Source organism: Capricornis sumatraensis, chromosome 1, assembly GCF_032405125.1.
Source record: "Capricornis sumatraensis isolate serow.1 chromosome 1, serow.2, whole genome shotgun sequence".
In the NCBI taxonomy this organism is placed as follows: Eukaryota; Metazoa; Chordata; class Mammalia; order Artiodactyla; family Bovidae; genus Capricornis; species Capricornis sumatraensis.
The window spans coordinates 97769813-97792017 of NC_091069.1; the positions used below are offsets into that span (position 1 = coordinate 97769813).

Genomic DNA, 22205 nt, shown 5'->3' on the forward strand with positions numbered 1-22205 from the left:
GTCTGTTATATTGAATAGCCATTCACGTCTCTAAAAGTTATTGCATACGTAATCATGTGGCATCATCAGACAGAACTTTTGGTTGTATTCTTGACTTAAGGAGAGAAATGAGGCAAATATTCACATGGTTAAAACTGCACAAGATAAAAAGGAAGGATAGAGCAGATGCTGGGGTTTCCTTGGTGGCTCAAAGATAAAGAACCCACCTGCCGATGCAGGAGATGATGCAGGTGGTCTCCAGGACACCACCTGGGGAAGGAAATGGCAACCCATCCCAGTATTCTTGCCTGGGGAATCCCAAGGACAGAAGAGCCTGGAGGGCTTTAGCTCATAGGGTTGCAAAAAACTGGACATAACTTAGCAACTGACAACAGCAGCAAAAGTTTTCTCTGTGTCTGCCTATCAAAGCTTAAAGGCAAGTGTCCAAAGATTAAGGTCTTTTCAAATAATGACTGCAACCCAGATTAACAAACAGACACTATTATAGATACTAACACTTTTAGCATCCAATAAAGTAAATTTCCCAATGATAGCGGTTTCTATGTAAAATTACCAGGCATACAAAGAATTGAGAGAATACAACTCATAAAAAAAAAGCAATGAGAAATAAACCTAGAAATGATATAAGTGATAGAATTAATAGACAAGGAGAAGAAATGGTATTATAGCTGTATTCCATATGTTCAATAAGTTAGAGAAAAAAATTGAGCATCTTAAGTAGGAGAATGAAAACTATTTTTTAAAAATGATACCAAGCTTCTGGAGTTACTTAAATTAGAAATGCATGAGTTGGAGGATTTATTTTATAAGGAAAATTTATAATCACATTCCACTCTGCTTCTTCTATTAAATACAGATAAACATAAAGAGAGTGCATGAAAACAACTGTTTTAGGACTGTGATAAGTAGCATTTTGCCTGCCCCCGTGACCTTCATGCTCTGGCATTACAATTGTGACTATGATATAGCTTAAGAATGAACTCAATTGTGCATAAACAACTCTATGCAGGTGCTTTGACACCATCACCTCCAAGTTGTTCAGAAATGAAACCAATATTAAACAATAGAATTAAAAATATACCTCTACCAGGTTTCAGAATGATTACTGGGAGGCCAGAACACAAACGGAACTATGTAAAACTACAAACAACATAATAATACACATTTTATTGAAAGTGTAGTTGCTCAGTAGTGACTGACTCTATGACACCCCATGGACTGTAGCCACCAGACTCCTCTGTCCATGGAATTCTCCAGGCAAGAACGCTGGAGTAGGTAGCCATTTCCTTCTCCAGGGGATCTTCCCAACCCAGGGATCAAACCTGGGTTTCCCTCATTGCAGAATGACTCTTTACCATCTGAGCCAGGGAAGGGCCCATTTGAAATGAGCAGAAAACATTCACCAAGATAGGTCATATCATGAGACAAGAAACAAAATTAAGAGATTTAAAATAATCAAATCATGTAAGAAGTGACATCAGGACGATGGAATGGGATGTCATCCATTCTCCTTGCACCCACAGATTTGCTAATTCAACAATACATGGACCTATTCCCCATGTGAGAAATCCAGACACCAGTTGAGAGTCCCCTGAACTCCAGGAGAATGCAAAACCAGCCATCGCGAAGCTGGTTGAAAAATCTGAACCTCCTTCTTACCACACAATCACTCCCCTTGGCAAAGTGCCGCACCATTGGGTGGAAACACCAAGCTCACAGCTTTTCCTGGGGAAGGAAGGAAGGAAATATACGGTGTTTCCAATGTTCTGTCTTTTCCAGGGAATGCCCGTAAGCATGGTTGCTATGTTGCCTGAATCTGAATACTGACATGAGAGGACCCTAGGTTTAAAGCAAATAAAGATGGTAGTATGGATTTTCATGCACGTATTCAACAAATAGAAGGGAAATAGTGGAAGCATTGGAGGCATTGACAAATTTTCTTTTCTTGGGCTACAAAATTCCTGAGGACTGTGACTGCAGCCTTGAAATTAAAAGATGCTTGCTCCTTGGAAGGAAAGCTATGACAAACTTAGACAGCATATTAAAAAATGGAGAGATCATTTTGCTGGCAAAGGTCCATATAGTCAAAGAATTGTTTTTTCCAGTAGTCATGTACAGATATGAGAAGTGAGAGTTGAACCATAAGGAAAGTTGAGTGCCAAAGAATCAATGCTTTCAAATTGTATTGCTGGAGAAGACTCTTTTTTTTTTTTTTTTTTTTTAAGTTTTGGCTTAACCTTTATTTATTTATTTTTAATTTTTAAAATTTTTTTATTTTTAAATTTTAAAATCTTTAATTCTTACATGTGTTCCCAAACATGAACCCCTCTCCCACCTCCCTCCCCATAACATCTCTGTGGGTCATCCCCATGCACCAGCCCCAAGCATGCTGTATCCTGCGTCAGACACAGACTGGCGATTCAATTCTTACATGATAGTATACATGATAGAATGCCATTCTCCCAAATCATCCCACCCTCTCCCTCTCCCTCTGAGTCCAAAAGTTCGTTATACACAGCTGTGTCTTTTTTCCTGTCTTGCATACAGGGTTGTCATTGCCATCTTTCTAAATTCCATATATATGTGTTAGTATACTGTATTGGTGTTTTTCTTTCTGGCTTACTTCACTCTGTATAATCGGCTCCAGTTTCATCCATCTCATCAGAACTGATTCAAATGAATTCTTTTTAACGGCTGAGTAATACTCCATTGTGTATATGTACCACAGCTTTCTTATCCATTCATCTGCTCATGGACATCTAGGTTGTTTCCATGTCCTGGCTATTATAAACAGTGCTGCGATGAACATTGGGGTACATGTGTCTCTTTCAATTCTGGTTTCCTCGGTGTGTATACCCAGCAGTGGGATTGCTGGGTCATAAGGTAGTTCTATTTGCAATTTTTTAAGGAATCTCCACACTGTTCTCCATAGTGGCTGTACTAGTTTGCATTCCCACCAACAGTGTAGGAGGGTTCCCTTTTCTCCACACCCTCTCCAGCATTTATTGCTTGCAGATTTTTGGATCGCAGCCATTCTGACTGGTGTGAAGTGGTACCTCATTGTGGTTTTGATTTGCATTTCTCTGACAATGAGTGATGTTGAGCATCTTTTCATGTGTTTGTTAGCCATCCGTATGTCTTCTTTGGAGAAATGTCTATTTAGTTCTTTGGCCCATTTTTTGATTGGGTCGTTTATTTTTTCTGGAATTGAGCTGCATAAGTTGCTTGTATATTTTTGAGATTAGTTGTTTGTCAGTTGCTTCATTTGCTATTATTTTTTCCCATTCAGAAGACTGTCTTTTCACCTTGCTTATATTTTCCTTTGTTGTGCAGAAGCTTTTAAGTTTAATTAGATCCCTTTTGTTTATTTTTGCTTTTATTTCCAGAATTCTGGGAGGTGGATCATAGAGGATCCTGCTGTGATTTATGTCTGAGAGTGTTTTGCCTATGTTCTCCTCTAGGAGTTTTATAGTTTCTGGTCTTACATTTAGATCTTTAATCCATTTTGAGTTTATTTTTGTGTATGGTGTTAGAAAGTGATCTAGTTTCATTCTTTTACAAGTGGTTGACCAGTTTTCCCAGCACCACTTGTTAAAGAGATTGTCTTTACTCCATTGTATATTCTTGCCTCCTTTGTCAAAGATAAGGTGTCCATATGTGTGTGGATTTATCTCTGGGCTTTCTATTTTGTTCCATTGATCTATATGTCTGTCTTTGTGCCAGTACCATACTGTTTTGATGACTGTGGCTTTGTAGTAGAGCCTGAAGTCAGGCAAGTTGATTCCTCCAGTTCCATTCTTCTTTCTCAAGATTGCTTTGGCAATTCGAGGTTTTTTGTATTTCCATACAAATCTTGAAATTATTTGTTCTAGTTCTGTGAAAAATATGGCTGGTAGCTTGATAGGGATTGCATTGAATTTGTAAATTGCTTTGGGTAGTATACTCATTTTCACTATATTGATTCTTCTGATCCATGAACATGGTATATTTCTCCATCTATTAGTGTCCTCTTTGATTTCTTTCATCAGTGTTTTATAGTTTTCTATATATAGGTCTTTAGTTTCTTTGGGTAGATATATTCCTAAGTATTTTATTCTTTTTGTTGCAATGGTGAATGGAATTGTTTCCTTAATTTCTTTTTCTACTTTCTCATTATTAGTGTATAGGAATGCAAGGGATTTCTGTGTGTTGATTTTATATCCTGAAACTTTACTATATTCATTGATGAGCTCTAGTAATTTTCTGGTGGAGTCTTTAGGGTTTTCCATGTAGAGGATCATGTCATCTGCAAACAGTGAGAGTTTTACTTCTTCTTTTCCAATTTGGATTCCTTTTATTTCTTTTTCTGCTCTGATTGCTGTGGCCAAAACTTCCAGAACTATGTTGAATAGTAGCGGTGAAAGTCCCTTGGACAGCAAGGTGATCAAACCAGTCAATCCTGAATATTCATTAGAAGAATTGATGCTGAAGCTGCAGATTCAGTACTTTGGCCACCTGATCCAAAGAGCCAACTCAATGGAAAAGTCCCACATGCTGGGAAAGATTGAGGACAGGGGGAGAAGAGGGTAGCAGAGGCTGTTATGGTTAGATAGCATCACTGACTCAGTAAACATGAATTTGAGCAAACTCTTGGAGGTAGGGAAGGACAGAGCAGCCTGGTGTGCTACACTCCACAAGGTTGCAAAGAGTTGTACATGACTTACCGGCTGAACGATAGAAACAACAAATTGACCATAGCCCTCATCTCAGCACAGGGTAAGCAGGCAACAAATTAAAAAAATCCCAGCTTCTTCCTGGGTTAGAGAAAACTGAATCCTGCACTCATGTTCCAAATTTTCAAAATGCTGGCCAAGGCCTTGGTCTCCTTCACTCAGAGTGCTGAGGGTGCTTGAGCATACTAGTGTTTTCTATCTCTACTGTATGTCATTCAAAGATTCGACTTTATATATTCCAGATCCTGGTCCCTTGTTGGATACGGATTCATAATTTTTTCCTCTCAGTCTGCAGTTCACTGTATTAGTTTCTTATTGCTGCTGTAATAATAACCACAGACTTAGTGACTTTACACGAATATTTTGCATTACAATTCTGAAGGTCTCATGTCTGAAATGTGTCTCACTGGGCTTAAATTCAAGTATCAGAAGGTTGTTCTCATTTCTGAAGGCTGTTGGGGAGAATTTGTTTACATTTTACAGATTCTAGAGGCTGCCCACATTCACTGGCTCATAGAGATCTTTTATCTGCAAAGTCAGTGATGCTAACTTAAGGCTTTCACACAAAGCCTTCTGAATCTTTTCTGTTTCCTTCTTCCATTTTTAAAAGGTAATATCCTTATCTTAAAATCAGCTAATTAGCAACCTTAATTCTATCAAAGTTTTAATTCCCCTTGCCAAGCAACACACACATCAACAATGAATTTGGGGTGAGAAAATAAAACATATTTATAACATCATTATTCTACTTACTACACTTTTCTCCTTATTCTCATACCTGGAGAGGTTTACTTTTGCAGAATATAAAAAAATAACTTTGATGAAGTCCAAATTATCAATTTTTCCTTTTATTGATTATGTTTTTTACTGTCATATCTAGAACTCTTTGCCTAAACCTAGATAGATCAGAAGAATTTCTATTTTTCAAATGTTTTTATAGTTTTACATTTTATAATTAAGTTATTGATTCTGTTTGAGTTAATTCTTGTGTAAAATGTGAGATAGGTGTTCTTTAGGTGGGTGTTCATTTGTATTTCTTATGAATATCCAGTTAATCAAAAATCATTTTTGAAGTTTGTCCTTCTAATAAAGTGCTTTTGCATATTTGTCAGAACTTGTTGGGATGTATTTATTTATGTCTGTTTCTGAGTTCTTTGTTTTGTTCAATTGATTTATATGTCTGTCTGCTGATATCACATAATATTGATTATGTGCGTGTGCATATGTAGTCTGTCCTGTCTGGCTCTTTGCAACCCCATGGACTGTAGCCCACCAGGCTCCTCTGTCCATGGGGTTTCCCAAGCAAGAATACTGGAGTGGGTTGCCATTTCCTCCTCCAGAGGATCTTCTCAGTCCAATGATGGAATCAGAATCTCCTGCATCTCTTGCATTGGCAAGAGGATGCTTTACCACTATACCACCTGGGAAGCCCTAAATAAAGGAAGGCAACTGCCCAATGTGGAGCTTGAGCCCATGTCTTTGGGATTAAGAGTCTCATTCTCTACAGACTGAGCTAGCCAGGCATGTATTATTTGAAACAATATGAAACAGTATGATTTTTCCTACTTATGTTTCTTTATAAAAGTCAGTTTAGATACTGTATAGCCTGTAATTTTCCTTATACATCTTAGAGTAAGTTTATTTTTGTTTACAGCATAATTAATTTTTTTAATTTGAATTTATCCCTTTCTTTCCACTCTCCAAAATCACACACACACATATGTGCCCACACTTAGACACTGCAGGATTTGTTTTTTATATATTAAACAGACACCTTTGAGTTGTAATTCATCTGACAATTAGCATCACTGTTTACATAAATTTGGCAATAATCAGTATTCCTTAGTGACTGTTGCTTCTAAGCAATCTTGGGGTCCTCACATAAACCAACATACTGTTGGATATAAATACCTTCTTGATCCCACTCTATTTTTGAAATAAATTAGTCAGAGAGATAACTGTGGAAGTCATTTCCATGAATTTAATAGTGAGGTCATTCACAAATTAATTCTGCACTTTCCCTCTGACCTTTCTAAAACATACAATAATGACTGATACAATTCAGTTTTTTTTTTAATACCACCAGCTTCTGTTGAACAGATCTACTTCTTTACACTCAGAAAAGTGGAGCTGCTTCTCCCTTTATATGTCTGCTTTCCTAGTCAAAGATCTACCTGTCACATTCTTAGAATGCTTAGAGCACATGCACACACACACACACACACACACACACACACACACACACGCCAATCTAATCCTGATAGCTGTTCTAATAATACCAAGTTTGCAGAATTGGCCTGTTCATCATTCTACCTCGGAGCTTCTTTAGCTCATCTCCTGGTTTCAGTTATGAAGAATCACACCATGTATCCCAGTTGAGATTAATTTCTACATTGTGTATTTATCTTTGTAATTGCTAGATATAGCCTAAACCCTGAATGTAAAATGTCATAGTTTATAAGACACACAGCATGAAAAACTCATTGGAAAAGACCCTGATGCTGGGAAAGATTGAAGGCAAAAGGAGAAGAGGGCAGCAGGAGGTGAGATGGTTGGGTAGCATCACTGACTCAATGGTCATGAACTTGGGCAACCTCCAGGATAGAGTGAGGGACAGGGAGGTCTGGTGTGCTGCAATCCATGGGGTTGCAAAGAGTAGGGCATGACTTAGTGACTGAATAACAACAACATGAAAAAATCATAAATTTACATTTAAAGTGTAATGTACTTTGTGATTGCACTTATATAATGAACTTAGTTGAAGATCTTTCATTGTATGTATAATGTGTATCAAAATTTATAAATAATATCTGACATTACTCTTAGGTCTTTAATCATTTTTAGTTTAGTTTTGTATATGATGTTACAGAGTATTCTAATTTCATTGGTTTACATGTAGCTGTTCTGTTTTGTCAGTACTACTTACTGAAGAGACTGTATTTTCATGTTCATACCTCCTTTGTCATAGATTAATTGATCATGAGTGAGTGAGTTTATTTCTGAGCTTTCTATCTTGTTCCATTGATCTATATATCTGTTTTTTATGCCAGTACCATGCTGTTTTGATGACTATATCTTTGTAGTATGGCCTTAAATCAGGGAACATGATTACTCTTGCTCTGTTCTTTCTTGAGACTGTTTTGGCTACTCAAGATCTTTGGTATTTCCGTGCAAATTTTAAAGCTATTTGTTCTAGTTCTGTGAAAAATGCCATTGGTATTTTCATATGGATTGCATTGAATCTATAGATTGTCTTGGGTAGTACCATCATTTAGCAATAGTAATTCTTCCAGTCCAACACTTGTGCCATTTTCAGTTTCTGTCATCAGTGTCTGATAGTTTTTGAAATACAGGTCTTGTGCTTCCTTAGGCAGGATTCTTCCTAGGTTTTTTTTTTGTTTGTTTGTTTGTTTTGTTTTCTTTTTTGATGCAGTGGTAAATGAGACTGTTTCCTCAATTTCTCTTTTCGATACTTTGCGGTTAGTGTATACGAATGCAACAGATCCCTGTATATTAATTTTATAACCTGCAACTTATAAAATTCACTGATGAGCTCTAGTAGTTTTCTAGTGGTGTCTTTAGGGATTTTCTGTGAATTGTATCATGTTATCTGCGAACAATGACATTTTTACTTCTCCCATTCCAATTTGGATTCCTATTATTTCTCTTTCTTCCCTGATTCTGTAGTCAGGACTTCTCTAACTATGTTAGATAAAAGTGGTGAGGGTGGGCATCCTTGTCTTGTTATTTTGTAATTAACTGTAAATGGAAGGAACCTTGACAATAGTATAAAAATTAATTAAAAATATATTTTGATGCACATGCAGCCTACAACTGTTCTCTAGATTACTTTTTAGTGTACTGCATATATGCAAATATATTTGTAGAATAGTTTGAAAGCAAATGAAAGTTGTACTTTTAAAATATGGGGAATGATTATGATGATAATTAAAACAATTAATCTGATATTGTTGAAATGCCTAGGTGCAACTTGTACTTATTTTTAATGAGTATATTTTATTGACTAGGTGAATTGGATCTTAACTCTGCCATTAAGTAGAAGAGAAAAAGAGTAGAGTAAATTTAAAAAGGAGAAAAATTTTATTTTCAAAATAAATAATATACTCATCTAAGATGCTTCTTTTTGGAATTTCTCAGGAAAGAAGTAACTGAAAATGCACAGGGTGGGTCAAAGTATGTTCCTGTCTCTTAAGGCATGATCCCACTCTGAATCTAGCCCCATAAATACTCTTGTCCCTGGTGTACCATCTTTTTCCCTCAAATTGTGTATGTGTAAAGATCTCATACAACTGCTCCCAGCCATGGTGATTCAGGGCTGTCATGAAGTGTCAGCAACCATGATGAGTATCAAAATGTGTCAAGAACTAAATAAAGACCAGGGACTGAATAAAGCACCTGGACACAGAAAACTATACATCATCTCCTTTGCTTCCTTTGTGAACGTTGGCATATACAGTGTATTTTTAGCAGGAAGGGATGGGATGATTTTGCTTAATGCTCGACAGCTGCTCATTAGGCAGATCAGAATGAGATAAGCAGAATGAGATACTAGTTAAAATTGCAGAGTAGGTGCCCGGAGTATTAGATTTCAAGTCTTGTTCACTAACCTTGGGTGACCTTGAGGACTTATCTTCCTCTTGCTTTTCCTGGCTTCTCCAGACTTAAAGCTAAGGCAAGAACATTTCCCCAACATATCAATGGCTTTAGCTGGAATTTGTAAAATTCTGAGGTTCTTGAAGTCACAGGTTTCTTTTAAAATCATTGCCCCCAAAATATGTCATTGTGGCTATTCCATTTAGATATGAGTTTCACGAAGAATAAAATGTAAGATGGATATAGGAATGGAATTGTTGATAAGGTTTGATTTGGTGAAAATCTACCTTTGTTGATATTGAAATTTTTAAAATCAAATAGGCCTCAAATGCTTACATTGTTGGACTTCCCAGGTGGCTCAGTGGGTAAAGAATCCACTTGTAGAACAGGAGATACAGGTTTTATCCCTGAGTTGGGAAGATTCCCTAGAAGAGGGCATGGCAACCCACTGCAGTATTCTTGCCTAGAGAATCCCATGGACAGAGGAGCCTGGCAGGCTACAATTCATAGGGTCACAAAGAGTAGGACATGACTGAAGCAGCTGAGCATGCACACACACTTATCTTATCTTATGTATGTTAGTCGCTCGGTCATGTCCAACTCTTGATGACTCCATGGCCTTATAGCCTATCAGGCTCCTCTGTCAATGGAATTTTCCAGGCAAGGGTGGGTCGCCATGACAAACATACTTTCCTTGTCATTAGATAATTCTGTTTCACCTCAACCCAATTAAATGCATCCAAATATGATATACACAATCAAATGCTAGCATATACTGTGGTTGGATTGAGTGAAGGTAGGCAGTTGCAAAATTCAATAACTTTCTGGTTATCCACCATTCAGTGTTTTTTCATCTAGCTACTCTTTCCCAGCTGGAGAGATGGCTGTTCTTTCATTTTGTGACTTCTAAAAAAAATGAGACTTTCACTTATTCAATTATTGAGGTTACCAAAATGAATGAATTTCATTGTCAGTATTTAAAAATGTTTTTGGTCTATAACCTGAGTTTCTTTTTCAGACCCTTGAATTATAAGACAATAACTTAATGAAGAGATGAAAATGGCTCCTTTCAAAGAAATTACTTTACATTCCAGCATGTCAGGAGTTCAAAAGAGTTTTGTATTTCAACAGTGATGACTGTGGTGAGTGTTTCGCTGTAGACTGTTTCTTTTCAGTATAATATTGACAATATTGATCTGATTGCTGGAAAATGTATGATTTGACCTTAGCTTGTTAACATATAATTTTTAAAGTAGCGTTGTTCTCTTTCATGTTTTACCGCTTATAATGGTAATTTGAATGAGCAATATTTTAAAAAATCCTGGTAGTGAAAACATGGTGCGGCTGTAGTCTGATCCATGTAAATGGACTTAGTGATGGTCTCTGATAGGGCTGATCACCTGGAGAACCACGAGGATCCTGAACAGTGAGCCAGGCTGATTCTGTATCCTGCTGAGAATAAATAAGCCAATGTTGGCTGTCGGCTTCCACAAATAAGTTGCTGTGGTCAGCACTTATGATTCCAATGAGCTTCTGCTGCCAGCATCTGAGATGCTGTGGGCCTATGCCAATGTTCGGACTGAGTCTGTGCCTGAGTTCCTCAGGACATTCATGTCCTCAGTGCATTTCTGTGCACAGATGTGACTCACTGTATATGTTTCCATTACAATAGGTGACACAGTAATAAAGCCATTTCTTCTTTAAACACTGTTTTAATCAGGCCCCTCCAAGAAAAACATAGTGTAAAATGCACACACAAAACCAGATGCCAATGCTGTAAGTTTTCCCGGGGAATGTAGTTCAGGGTCCCACATTCCATGAAGATGCAAGAAAAAATGACACCAGGAAATACACATGATGGGCAGTCAGCACATAATCAAGTGATGATAATGAAGCTGGATAAATTGTCACAGCCTGTGAATAAGTCATGGGTCACATTCATTTTATCTTTTGCTTCAGTTCAAGTTGGTTTTTAGTACTGAAGCCCACAAAAGGGAAATGCCTTAACAATTCTTAGCCTATGGTCAATATGAGTAGAAGAGGGGATATAACATCAGGTACTAATGAGGAACATTTGAGGAAAGTAAAATCTCTACTTTTGGCAATACATTTTCCTCTAGAAGATAAAACCAGTCAATATTTTGGAAATATTTAAGTCTTCACTAAAACATTGAGCTTTATCTGATCTTGGTAAAACTAACTCTTGTAGCCAAAAGTCAGCCATTATCTGTTTTGTTTTTTTCTTTCCCCCACAGAAAATTCACATAGAATATAAGTCAACTTCTTAATGGAAATCTGGTTTCAGCTAACCACAGAGGGTGAAACAGGTAAAATAAGTTAACTCCTCTCTTCTAGAGCTAGCTTTTTTTTTTTTTTTTGCCTTTGACAAACACCCCCTGCTCTCCAGGGTACACTTCTCTCTGAGAACTGTGTTTTTCCCAAGATGAGCCCTGAAGGATGTGTGGACCAAGGGACTTTGCTCTCTGGACCAGATATGACTGGGGGACAACTACTAAACTCAGACTGAGTAAGCTCATTGGCTGACCAGCTGTCCATTTTGGGTCTGTTGCTGATGTTTGTTGCTATCGTTCAGTTCTAAGTCATGTCCAACTCTTTGATACCACAATAATTGTGGCCAGGCTTTCCTGTCCTTCACTATTCCCTGACTTTCAAGCAAGAATTCCAAACAAGAGTCTCCAAGAGATGGAGTTGAATTCTGTCCCCCTTGAGTGTGGCCTGGATTCAGCCACTCTCACTAATGAATGACAAACGTGATATATGACACTAATGAGATTAGGTTATAAAAAGATGGTGACCTCTGTGTTGAATTCTCCTGTTCTCTCTCTGAGATCTCTCACTGAGGGGGAAGCAAGCTGTCCTGGCTTTTAAGCAGCCCTCTTGTGAGGCCCATGTGGTGAAGCCCTAAAATTTCTGGTCAACAGCCAGAGAGGAACTGAGTCTGCCAACAACCCCAGCCTTGAGCTTGGAAGTACAAACCCCTCATCCTGGTTGAATCTTTGGATGAGTGTACCCCAAGGTGAGAATGTGACTGAAACTTTGTGAAAAACCTTGAGTCTGAACCATACAGATGAGACGCTCTCAGAGTCTTGGCTTTCAGAAACTGTGTGAGATAATGCATATTTATTATTTTAAGATGTTGAGTTCAGTTTGGGGGTAATTTGTTACATAGCAATAAAAAACGGTACAATTGGTTTCCATGTAATAGTGGTAAAACTCTTGTATCCACATCTCCAGCCTGTTCTTTTATTCGCTTCTTTTAAAGACATCCCCTCCCCTCCCTGTGACTTAAACAATTCTAATTTCCAAAGATTTTGTCTTTGGTCCCCTTTTCTTCTTACTCCAAAATCTTAGGTGATCTTATTTGCCTATATAGCTTCAAAAGTCAATCAAAACGTACACATTGATATCCATTGTCTTGACCAAGGTTTTTCAACTGTGGAAATTTCAATATTTTGGATAGGATCAGCCTTGTTGGGAGGAACTCTCCAAGGTGTTGTAAGATGTTTAACAGCATCCCTACTCTAGATGCCAGGAACAGCCTCCAATCCCTCAGCATTGAACACCAAAAATATCCCCACGTGTTGCCAACTATAACCCCCATAATGGCCGTCAATAACTCTTCTCGACCATCGTGCAGAGATTCAGATACATAGATCCATCCACCTATCTAAGGTTTACTGAAGGTCTCCACTTGCATAGTCGTCTAGTAGATGAGAATACCAGACCACCTTACCTGCTTCCTGAGAAATCTGAGAAATGTATGCAGGTCAAGAAGCAACAGTTAGAACTGGACATGGAACAACAGACTGGTTCCAAATAGGGAAAGGAGTACATCAAGGCTGTGTATTGTCACCCTGCTTATTTAACTTCTATGCAGAGTACATCATGCAAAATGCTGGGTTGGATGAAGCACAAGCTGGCATCAAGATTGCCAGGAGAAATATCAATAACCACAGATATGCAGATGATACCACCCTTATGGCAGAAAGTGAAGAAGAACTAAAGAGCCTCTTGATGAAAATGAAAAAGAAGAGTGAAAAAGCTGGCTTAAACTCAACATTCAGAAAACTAAGATCATGCCATCTGGTCCTATGATTTCATGGCAAATAGATGGGGAAACAATGGAAACAATGACAGACTTTATTTTCTTAGGCTCCAAAATCACTGTAGATGGTGACTGCAGCCATGAAATTAAAAGACGCTTGCTCCTTGGAAGAAAAGATTTGACCCAACCTAGAAAGCATATTAAAAAGCAGAGATGTCATTTTGCCAGCAAAGGTCCATCTAGTCAAAGCTATGGTTTTTCCAGTAGTTATGTATGGATGTGAGCGTTGGACCATAAAGAAGACTGAGCACCAAAGAACTGATGTTTTTTAACTGTGATGTTGGAGAAGACTCTTGAGAGTCCCTTGGTCAGCAAGGATTGACAAACCAGTCAATCCTAAAAAAAATCAGTCCTGAATATCCACTGGAAGGACTGCTGCTGAAGCTGAAACTCCAATACTTTGGCATCTGATGTGAAGAGTCAACTCATTAGAAAAGGCCCTGATTCTGGGAAAGATTGAGGGAAAGAGGAGAAGGGGACAACAGATGAGATAGTTGGATGGCATCGCCGACTCAATGGACATGAGTTTGACCAAGCTCCTGGAGATTGTGAAGGACAGGGAAACTTGACATGCTGCAGTCCATGGGGTCGCAAAGAGTTGGACATGACAGAGCGACTGAACAACAACAACTTCACCACAGCCAACTTTGATGTTTAGTATTGCCTTCTCACCATTTTGTTGTTAAGCCCATCTTTTGTGTTGGTCTCTTCCCTGTGTTGGTCTCTTCCATGCCTTTGCACATGCCTCTCCTGCCTAGAATGTGATCTGCTTTCTTCTTCATCGCGCTTATTCTCAACCGACTCTCAAATCTCATCTAGAATGACACTTCTTCAAGGAAGACCTCTCTGATTGCCACAGACTAGGGTTAGTCCCTCTATCATGAGCTCAGGCAGTTTCTGCCTCTTCTTAAGAGTTACAATCATCTTTGGAAAGTTGAGTGTCTGTCCCAACACTAAGAATTCTAGCTTCGTTAATGAGAGTATCTGTCCATATTCCTTCACCTTTATATAGCTGACACCCATGGAGTGCGTTTTTACCAGTTTCCCTGGTGGCTCAGATGGTAAAGAGTCTGCCTGCAGTGTGGGAGACCCGGGTTCAATCTCTGGATCAGGAAGATCCCCTGCAGATGGGAATGGCAACCCATGCCAGTATTCTTGCTTGGGAAATTCCATGGACAGAGGAGCCTGGTGGGCTGCAGTCCATGGTGTGGTGCAGCTGGACATGGCCACGTGACTAACACTTCCACTTTCATGCTAAACTTTAGGTTTGAGTCACTATTCCTCTAAGAGACAAAGAACATTATTGAAATAATAAAATTCAAAACTGTTATCAGAGTTAATGAACCAACTGGTGAAACCGTGTACAACATAAATAGCAAAATATAAACAAAGAAAAGTGAACTTTGATTCTGAAAAGTGTCAAAATACTTCAGATTTAAAACTGTAAATAAAAATGCTTTCTTTTTTACCAGAAATTACAGTACAACAGATAAAGTTAAGCACACTAGAATATTCTATGTAGCTAAATGTAATGTAATAATTAGAATTTAAGAAAAATGACATATCTATGACAAAGTATTATTATTTTTATATTTAAAGAATTTTAACAAGTTAATAAGAAGGCAAATTATTTGTTTCAAATAAAGAAAAAAGAGGAGAATATGTAAAAATCAGAAATTAATAATAAATAGTATTTGAATGAAAACAATAATACATTCTGGTTTTATAATAGCAAAACATTGGGAATCTATATATCCAGTGTAGAAGACTAATTAAAAACCCATGTCTCTCTAAAACAAAATTTTATTCAGAAAATAAAACTGAGACTATAAATCTATATTTGTTAACAAGGAAGTATTTGTGTGTTTCTAAATACACATTCCAACACATATATTTTTTCCCACAGTTAGGTGAAAAAAAGGAAGTTTACAAAATATGGACATTACTATGACCATTTTCATAAGAATGTGTGTTCTGTGAGTGTGTCCTGAGAAACATGGTAGTGTGGGGGGATGATGTTTGGACAATGGAATTCTATTATTACTTTATGTACTGTTTATGATGCGTATCTATTTTGTTTACAGTCAGAAGAAAAATGCTAGATTATTTTGGAAAAAATAAAAAATAAACTTAAAGATCTTAGATGTTTGTCCCATGAAATAAAATGTATCTTAAGAATTCTAGCCCCAAGGATCTTTCTCCTGGAGATATTGTTTCTTTAAAAAAAAAAAAAAAAAGAATCTCTGTTGCCGAATCCTATCTAAAGCTTTCTTCCATAGCTTCTAACTCCAATGCCAGCTTTCAATAATGTAATCCTGCATATTTATACAACTATCAAAATTCAATTTAGAATTTTAAACCTTCCTAAAACTCATCCATCACATTAGTAAAGAAAATTGGGTTACGCCTTACATCCCAAATGAAAATTAAAGCCATCTGCTAATTCCATAGCAGACTTCACCTAACTGTTTTGCAAAAGCATGTAACTTGAGTAAAAAGAAAAGAAGCAAGCAGAGTCTCAGATCTTCTTTAATCTTTGTCTGAGTACCATGCACTGGGGACCCGGCCATCAACAGAGGGGAGTCTTTTGCACAGGGGGCTTCTATACAAAAGAAACTGTCTTATTTGTCCCTGAATTTTGTTTTGGTTTCATCATGATTAGCAAATGAGCTGGACTTAAGGTGGCTCAGAGGCAGACTGTTAAACCACCGCCTTATCTTTCTTTTGCCACAGATTTTCTGCTGAAGCCTAGGGGCCAAATTTAGAGAGGTTGATATAACAGATGTGCTCATAAAATTGAATGCATCCCTGTCCTGCCTATCAAAGAGCCCTCAAAAATTTCCCCTTGCACAATGTTCTGATTTTCTTGTCCTGCCTGTAAAGGTCCCAGTAGGGAAAGTTTCTGCCCCATCTTCTGAGCAGGCTGGCAGTCCCGGCCTTGAGACTGTTTGCAATGAGGTCTTTGCAAATAAGCCCAAGTTACATCATGTCAACTTCAAATGAAATCATAACACAAAAACAAAACATTCATAAATTGAGAGAAATTACAGAGCACCAAATGAGATACAAAAATTTTATTTCCTCATTTGTATATTCCTGTTTCCTTGTCTATAAACATATGTTTGCACATGCTGTGTATTGATAGATTAACATATAAAATTACAACTTTGCATTCATAACACTGTAGTTAAGGTTGTCTCCACATTTATATTTCTTAGGTTTTTTTTTTTTTTTTTTAATCTGAACTGTAAACATCCTCTCTGGCCTGAAACTTTGGCATAGGGTGAAAAACTAGAAGTGTGTTCATCTTTCTCCTAAACATGAAATAAATGCTTAGATCTTTTTCAATATTTTTTTAGTTGACCTAATAAAAACACTTAAAAAAATTAAAGTTTAAAAAATGTATACGTATAAAATGCTAATAATGATTTCAAACAGAAAACAAATAGAATAGTTTCTATATTAGGAAGAATGGAGCATGTGGTTTTAAATCTAACAATACTTAAAAAATTTTTTTTTAAATTTTACAATCTTCTGACTAGAAAGAATAATGTTAATGGCATTTCAAGTTAAACACTGTTTAAAACTCCAAAAACAACAGTAGAAGCCTACTTAAATTTTGGCAAGATTATTAAATATTGTTTATGACATAACTGACAATGTTTCCTTCTAAATGATGCTAATAAAATAGTTAGGAAAGCTGTTAAATTATATAATCACACAGTTTTTAAAATATATTATTTTAGATGTAAAGAGTCAATCAAGTTTATTAAGGGTGTTAACATTATTTTGAAACTGAGTGAGTTCAATATCCTGTTTTGAAGGAAATGGCTTAAAAGATTTATAAATGTGAAAAGATAATAAAACTTTAAAAATCAAATTTATTTACTGGTTAGGTTATTTATTATATATTATTGAAATTTTCATTATTCTCATGGCAGTTCTGAGCACTAATTTCTTTAACCAAGTTGCTTGTTTGTTTGTATAGATATTCCTTTTATTGATCAGAAAAATGTGTTTTGAAAATTAAATCTCTAACAACAGTGGGTTAAATACAAGGTAAATGATTTTCAAATCACACAGAGTTTGTTTTATTACTGAAGAATATTTGTAAGTCCTTGTTTTTATACTTTCCAAACATTCTCCAAAAAACCTTTCCTTTCTATTTGTTTTAAATTTTGGAAGTGAGAAAAACGTCTATTTTGTGGAATGTCGGACGTATGTTTATTCACAGTTAGCTGTGAAGCATGTGGAGTAAATTTTCCTTACGGAACACAATGTTACAAGTTCAGATTGGGAAATATATGGCTGAAATGCTTTGGGGGGTTGCACATTGAATTTGAAAATCCATCATGATATTTGGTGATTCTAAGGAGTTCAGTTACAGCTATGCAAACACATACACAGTATATCAGAGCATGGAGGGGGAAATAAATGAGCAATTGTCCAGAGCTGTAAACACAAACTTTGACTTATCACCCCCATGTTGCTAAGTTATGCGCTGGTACCCAAAGGCTCCGTTTTCCTGTGGCCTGAACTCTGCTGCTGCCGTGGTCTCCTGGGAGTGTGAAGGCACGTGGGCTCCACTGCCCTGGAGCCTACAGCATGGATGATTTAGTGCCTCTGCATCCGTCGACACTCACCATGCTGCGCTTTTGGACCTGCTTACACTTCACTGCCCGGCAGCAAATGCTTCACGGCATCATTCCCTGTGGACTCGATCAGACTAAGTCACTCACCTTGCAAGCCGGGAGGCTAGTGATGGGTCTGAACCAGGAAGAACCGACAGATCTAACACCGAGCAGAGACTGACATTACTCAACATGCTGAGCTTATACTTTACTTCCTGCTCTGTGAAATAGACATTTCACCCACTTCGCTTCCCTACTGCTTTCTTTTTTTGGCGGTGGGAAGGCATAAACATTTCCATTTTTTAATTTTTAATTTTTTTTTTTTTACATCAAGGTAGCACTTTACAAACACAAATGATTCTAAACTTAGCTTATTCATACCCTGAAGTTTTCAACAGGAAAAGTAGATGGTTTCTGAAGTCTTTATTCCTCTTTTTGAAATGGGTAGGCGTTTTGGAGAAGGAGGGATTTCTTTAATACATGTAATAGGCCCTTAAAATTCAGAAAATAAAGATTATTCCTTTTTTCCCCCTACCTGTCCTTTCATCCAGGAATAATGGAAGAACAGGTAGAAGAAAAAGGTTCTGTCCAAAACGGGGTATATCATATGGACCCACTGACAGTAATTCAATAAATGAATGCAGAAGTGAATGCATAAATGCTCAGGAGGGGTATTGTTTTTTTAGGAGGGAGATGGCCATTTTACCTACTCGTCTCCTGGAAATATTCCTTTTTAAAATTAACTTTTACTAGAATACAGTTGCTTTTCAATGTTGTGCTAGTTTCTACCGTCCAGAAAAATGAATCTGCCAGACATATACACATCCTCTCCCTTTGGATTTCTTTCCCGCTCAGGTCATGTCTTAATACGACTTCTCTTAAGCCGAAAATCTGTCACCTGGCATTAGCATGGTTTTATTTATCACATCATTGTGAAATTTAAAGTGGAGAAAAGGGAACCCTCCTACACTGTTGGTGGGAATGCAAACTAGTACAGCCACTATGGAGAACAGTGTGGAGATTCCTTAAAAAATTGCAAATAGAACTACCTTATGACCCAGCAATCCCACTGCTGGGTATACACACCGAGGAAACCAGAATTGAAAGAGACACATGTACCCCAATGTTCATCGCAGCACTGTTTATAATAGCCAGGACATGGAAACAACCTAGATGTCCATCAGCAGATGAATGGATAAGGAAGCTTTGGTACATATACACGATGGAGTATTACTCAGCCGTTAAAAAGAATTCATTTGAATCAGTTCTGATGAGATGGATGAAACTGGAGCCGATTATACTGAGTGAAGTAAGCCAGAAAGAAAAACACCAATACAGTATACTAACACATATATATGGAATTTAGAAAGATGGCAATGACGACCCTGTATGCAAGACAGGAAAAAAGACACAGCTGTGTATAACGGACTTTTGGACTCAGAGAGAGAGGGAGAGGGCGGGATGATTTGGGAGAATGGCATTCTATCATGTATACTATCATGTAAGAATTGAATCGCCAGTCTATGTCTGACGCAGGATACAGCATGATTGGGGCTGGTGCATGGGGATCACCCACAGAGATGTTATGGGGAGGGAGGTGGGAGGGGGTTTCATGTTTGGGAACACATGTAAGAATTAAAGATTTTAAAATTTAATAAAAAAAAAAATAAAAAAAAAAAAAAAATAAAGTGACTGCCTAACTGCCTTCTGTCCTTTCCTGCTCTTTCTAACTCCTGGTTATCTCATCTGTTAACAACAAACCTGGACTCTTATAGTATTAGTCATATTTAATATTATATATAATATATTTATATATATTATATACATATATTTCTTACTATATGTTAAGTGAAGTATTAGCATACTTAAAGTATTGTTCAGACTTACAGTATCATGGCACTGTCCGTGTTTCTTAACACCAAAGCTACGTCACACTCTTAACTTGTATTTCGACTACATGCAGCCACTACTCCTATTACAGTCGAATCTTCCAACCTTCTGGTTTGTTTGTTTTTTTATTTTGGTTTGTTGTATTTTTTAGTTTAGAAGATACCCATATTTGCATTATCTACAGAACTCTCTCACACAAAGTAGGGGCACAATAAACATGTGTTGAATGAAGAGGCTTTCCTCTTCTTTACACAAAGAATTCTCTCAGTTCCAAGATCTTAAGAACTTTTAAAAGGTATTTCCTAATATGCTGATGGACTTCAATAGGCTATATTAAATTCCTGTGTCATAACAGGTATTTAAGCAAAGCAAATAGTCTTGTGAGTTTATATAAGCAAAGAGTCTGTGAGTCTTTATTTGTTTGATGTTTAGTTCCTAAAGACCTAAGAACTTCCATGCTGGGTCAGAGCTGTGGTCTATCCAACAGAGTATTTTATATCTGGAAGTGGTACCAAGACATCGATCGTAAGAAGACACAGCTGTCCTCCCAGACATTAGAGGTGTGTTCCAGAACACCTTACTTTTCTTCAATAACCTAGAATGAGTCCTTTAAATTATGTTTTGGAATCATCTGTTAAAATACTATGCAGTTGAAAGTGTTAGTCTCTCAGTTGTGTCTGACTCTTTGTGACCCCATAGACTGTAGCCCACCAGGATCCGCTGTCCATGGGATTTCCCAGGCAATCATACTGGAGGAGGTTGTCATTCCCTTCTCCAGGGATTCTTCCCAACCTAGGTATGGAACCTAGGTTTCCTGTACTGCCAGCAGACTTGTTACTGCTGAGCCATCAGGGAAGTCCCTTAAATACTATGCTAGAACTCTTGTGTATGCTATCTGTTATAAAGACCATCTTACATAGCATATAAGTAAAGTATTCAATGCTTAAGTATTACATCAGTAGTAGAGAATGTCCATGTATAAGACCATGAAATTTGGTTACACGTTTTTCTCCAAGCTGAACTCCTTTTAAGTTTAAGAGAGTTCCTAATTCTAACAAAGTCTGCTAACAGCCTGATCACATCCTTCATGATTTCAAAATTTTAGTTCTATTGCTTTCCATCCTTCTCTCTTTAGATTGCAGAAATCTCATCTTTCTATTGTGTCCTCATAGAGAAATGACCCTGTACCGTTCCACTTTTAAATATTTTGAGTCATCTCACAGGCTCCAAAGTGAAACAACAAAAAAGGAAGTTCTATGTAATTTCATTTCACAGAAGTCAAGAAAATTGCACCCCTGATATAATTTGGGAAAGACAGCCTTTGAAAACACTTTGACAATCACTGTACCTCAAGACTTACAGGAAATCAAGGTAGCCCTCACAGTTGCTTTCACCATCATCTTTCTGGTTCACCATTGGCATCAGTGGCTTTATCAGAGGCACAATCTGCTACCAATACTTCTTCAGATACTATCGGCAGTCAGAGAATCAGCAATGATTTCTGATTTCCCTACACTATAGTGTACTCCTACACACTTATTCAATGTGTTCAACGTCAGACACCAGCACAGATTCACTCGTCAAGACATGTTCTGGCATAGACACTGAGGCTTAAGTAACATCAGAAGCTGAAACAGCATCTGGGACTGTGCACTCTGCTAGAGACACTTCTTCGGTTCCACGTGAGTCCAGCACTTTCTCAGGAATGATGACCTTCTCAGATATGTGTGCTTCTTCCATAATATCTGAGCACTGAACATGCTCTGTAACAACATTCTGGATAGCATCTTGGATTACAAACTGAGCCTGGGTCACTGGGAACAAAGTTAGACACAGTTAGGTCTGAATCCACAACATGTGAAACAAAACGTCTCTTGTACTTCCACAACTGCATCACTATCCATGTGTGCAGCATTAGCTCCTCACGGGACTGTTGTGATGCTCAAATGGGAATATATGAGAAGTGTTCGGAAAAACTGTGGCATCAGAAAAAGCGAGCTTGGCTCTTGTGGGTTTAATTCAAGCCCATCTTCACCCATGGCCATTGACTCTCACCAATCCCAACTCCTGATGGGTGTGTGGGTGGCCGGTGATGGCGGCCTCCTAAACTTCTTTTGCATGTCTTCTTCTGCTAGCAAATGAGTCTATTCTGCCCCTCCACCATCTTGAATTTACAGGTGGCATTTGCAAAGACTAGCATCAGAGTCTACATATTTTTTTTAGCCCATCTAT

At 37.6% G+C, this 22205-nt stretch overlaps 1 pseudogene; it reads right to left on the reverse strand.

Moving 5' to 3' along the window:
• Window positions 1-21329: 21329 nt before the first annotated feature.
• Window positions 21330-21877, reverse strand: LOC138075485 (zinc finger Y-chromosomal protein-like; annotated as a pseudogene).
• Window positions 21878-22205: the final 328 nt, after the last annotated feature.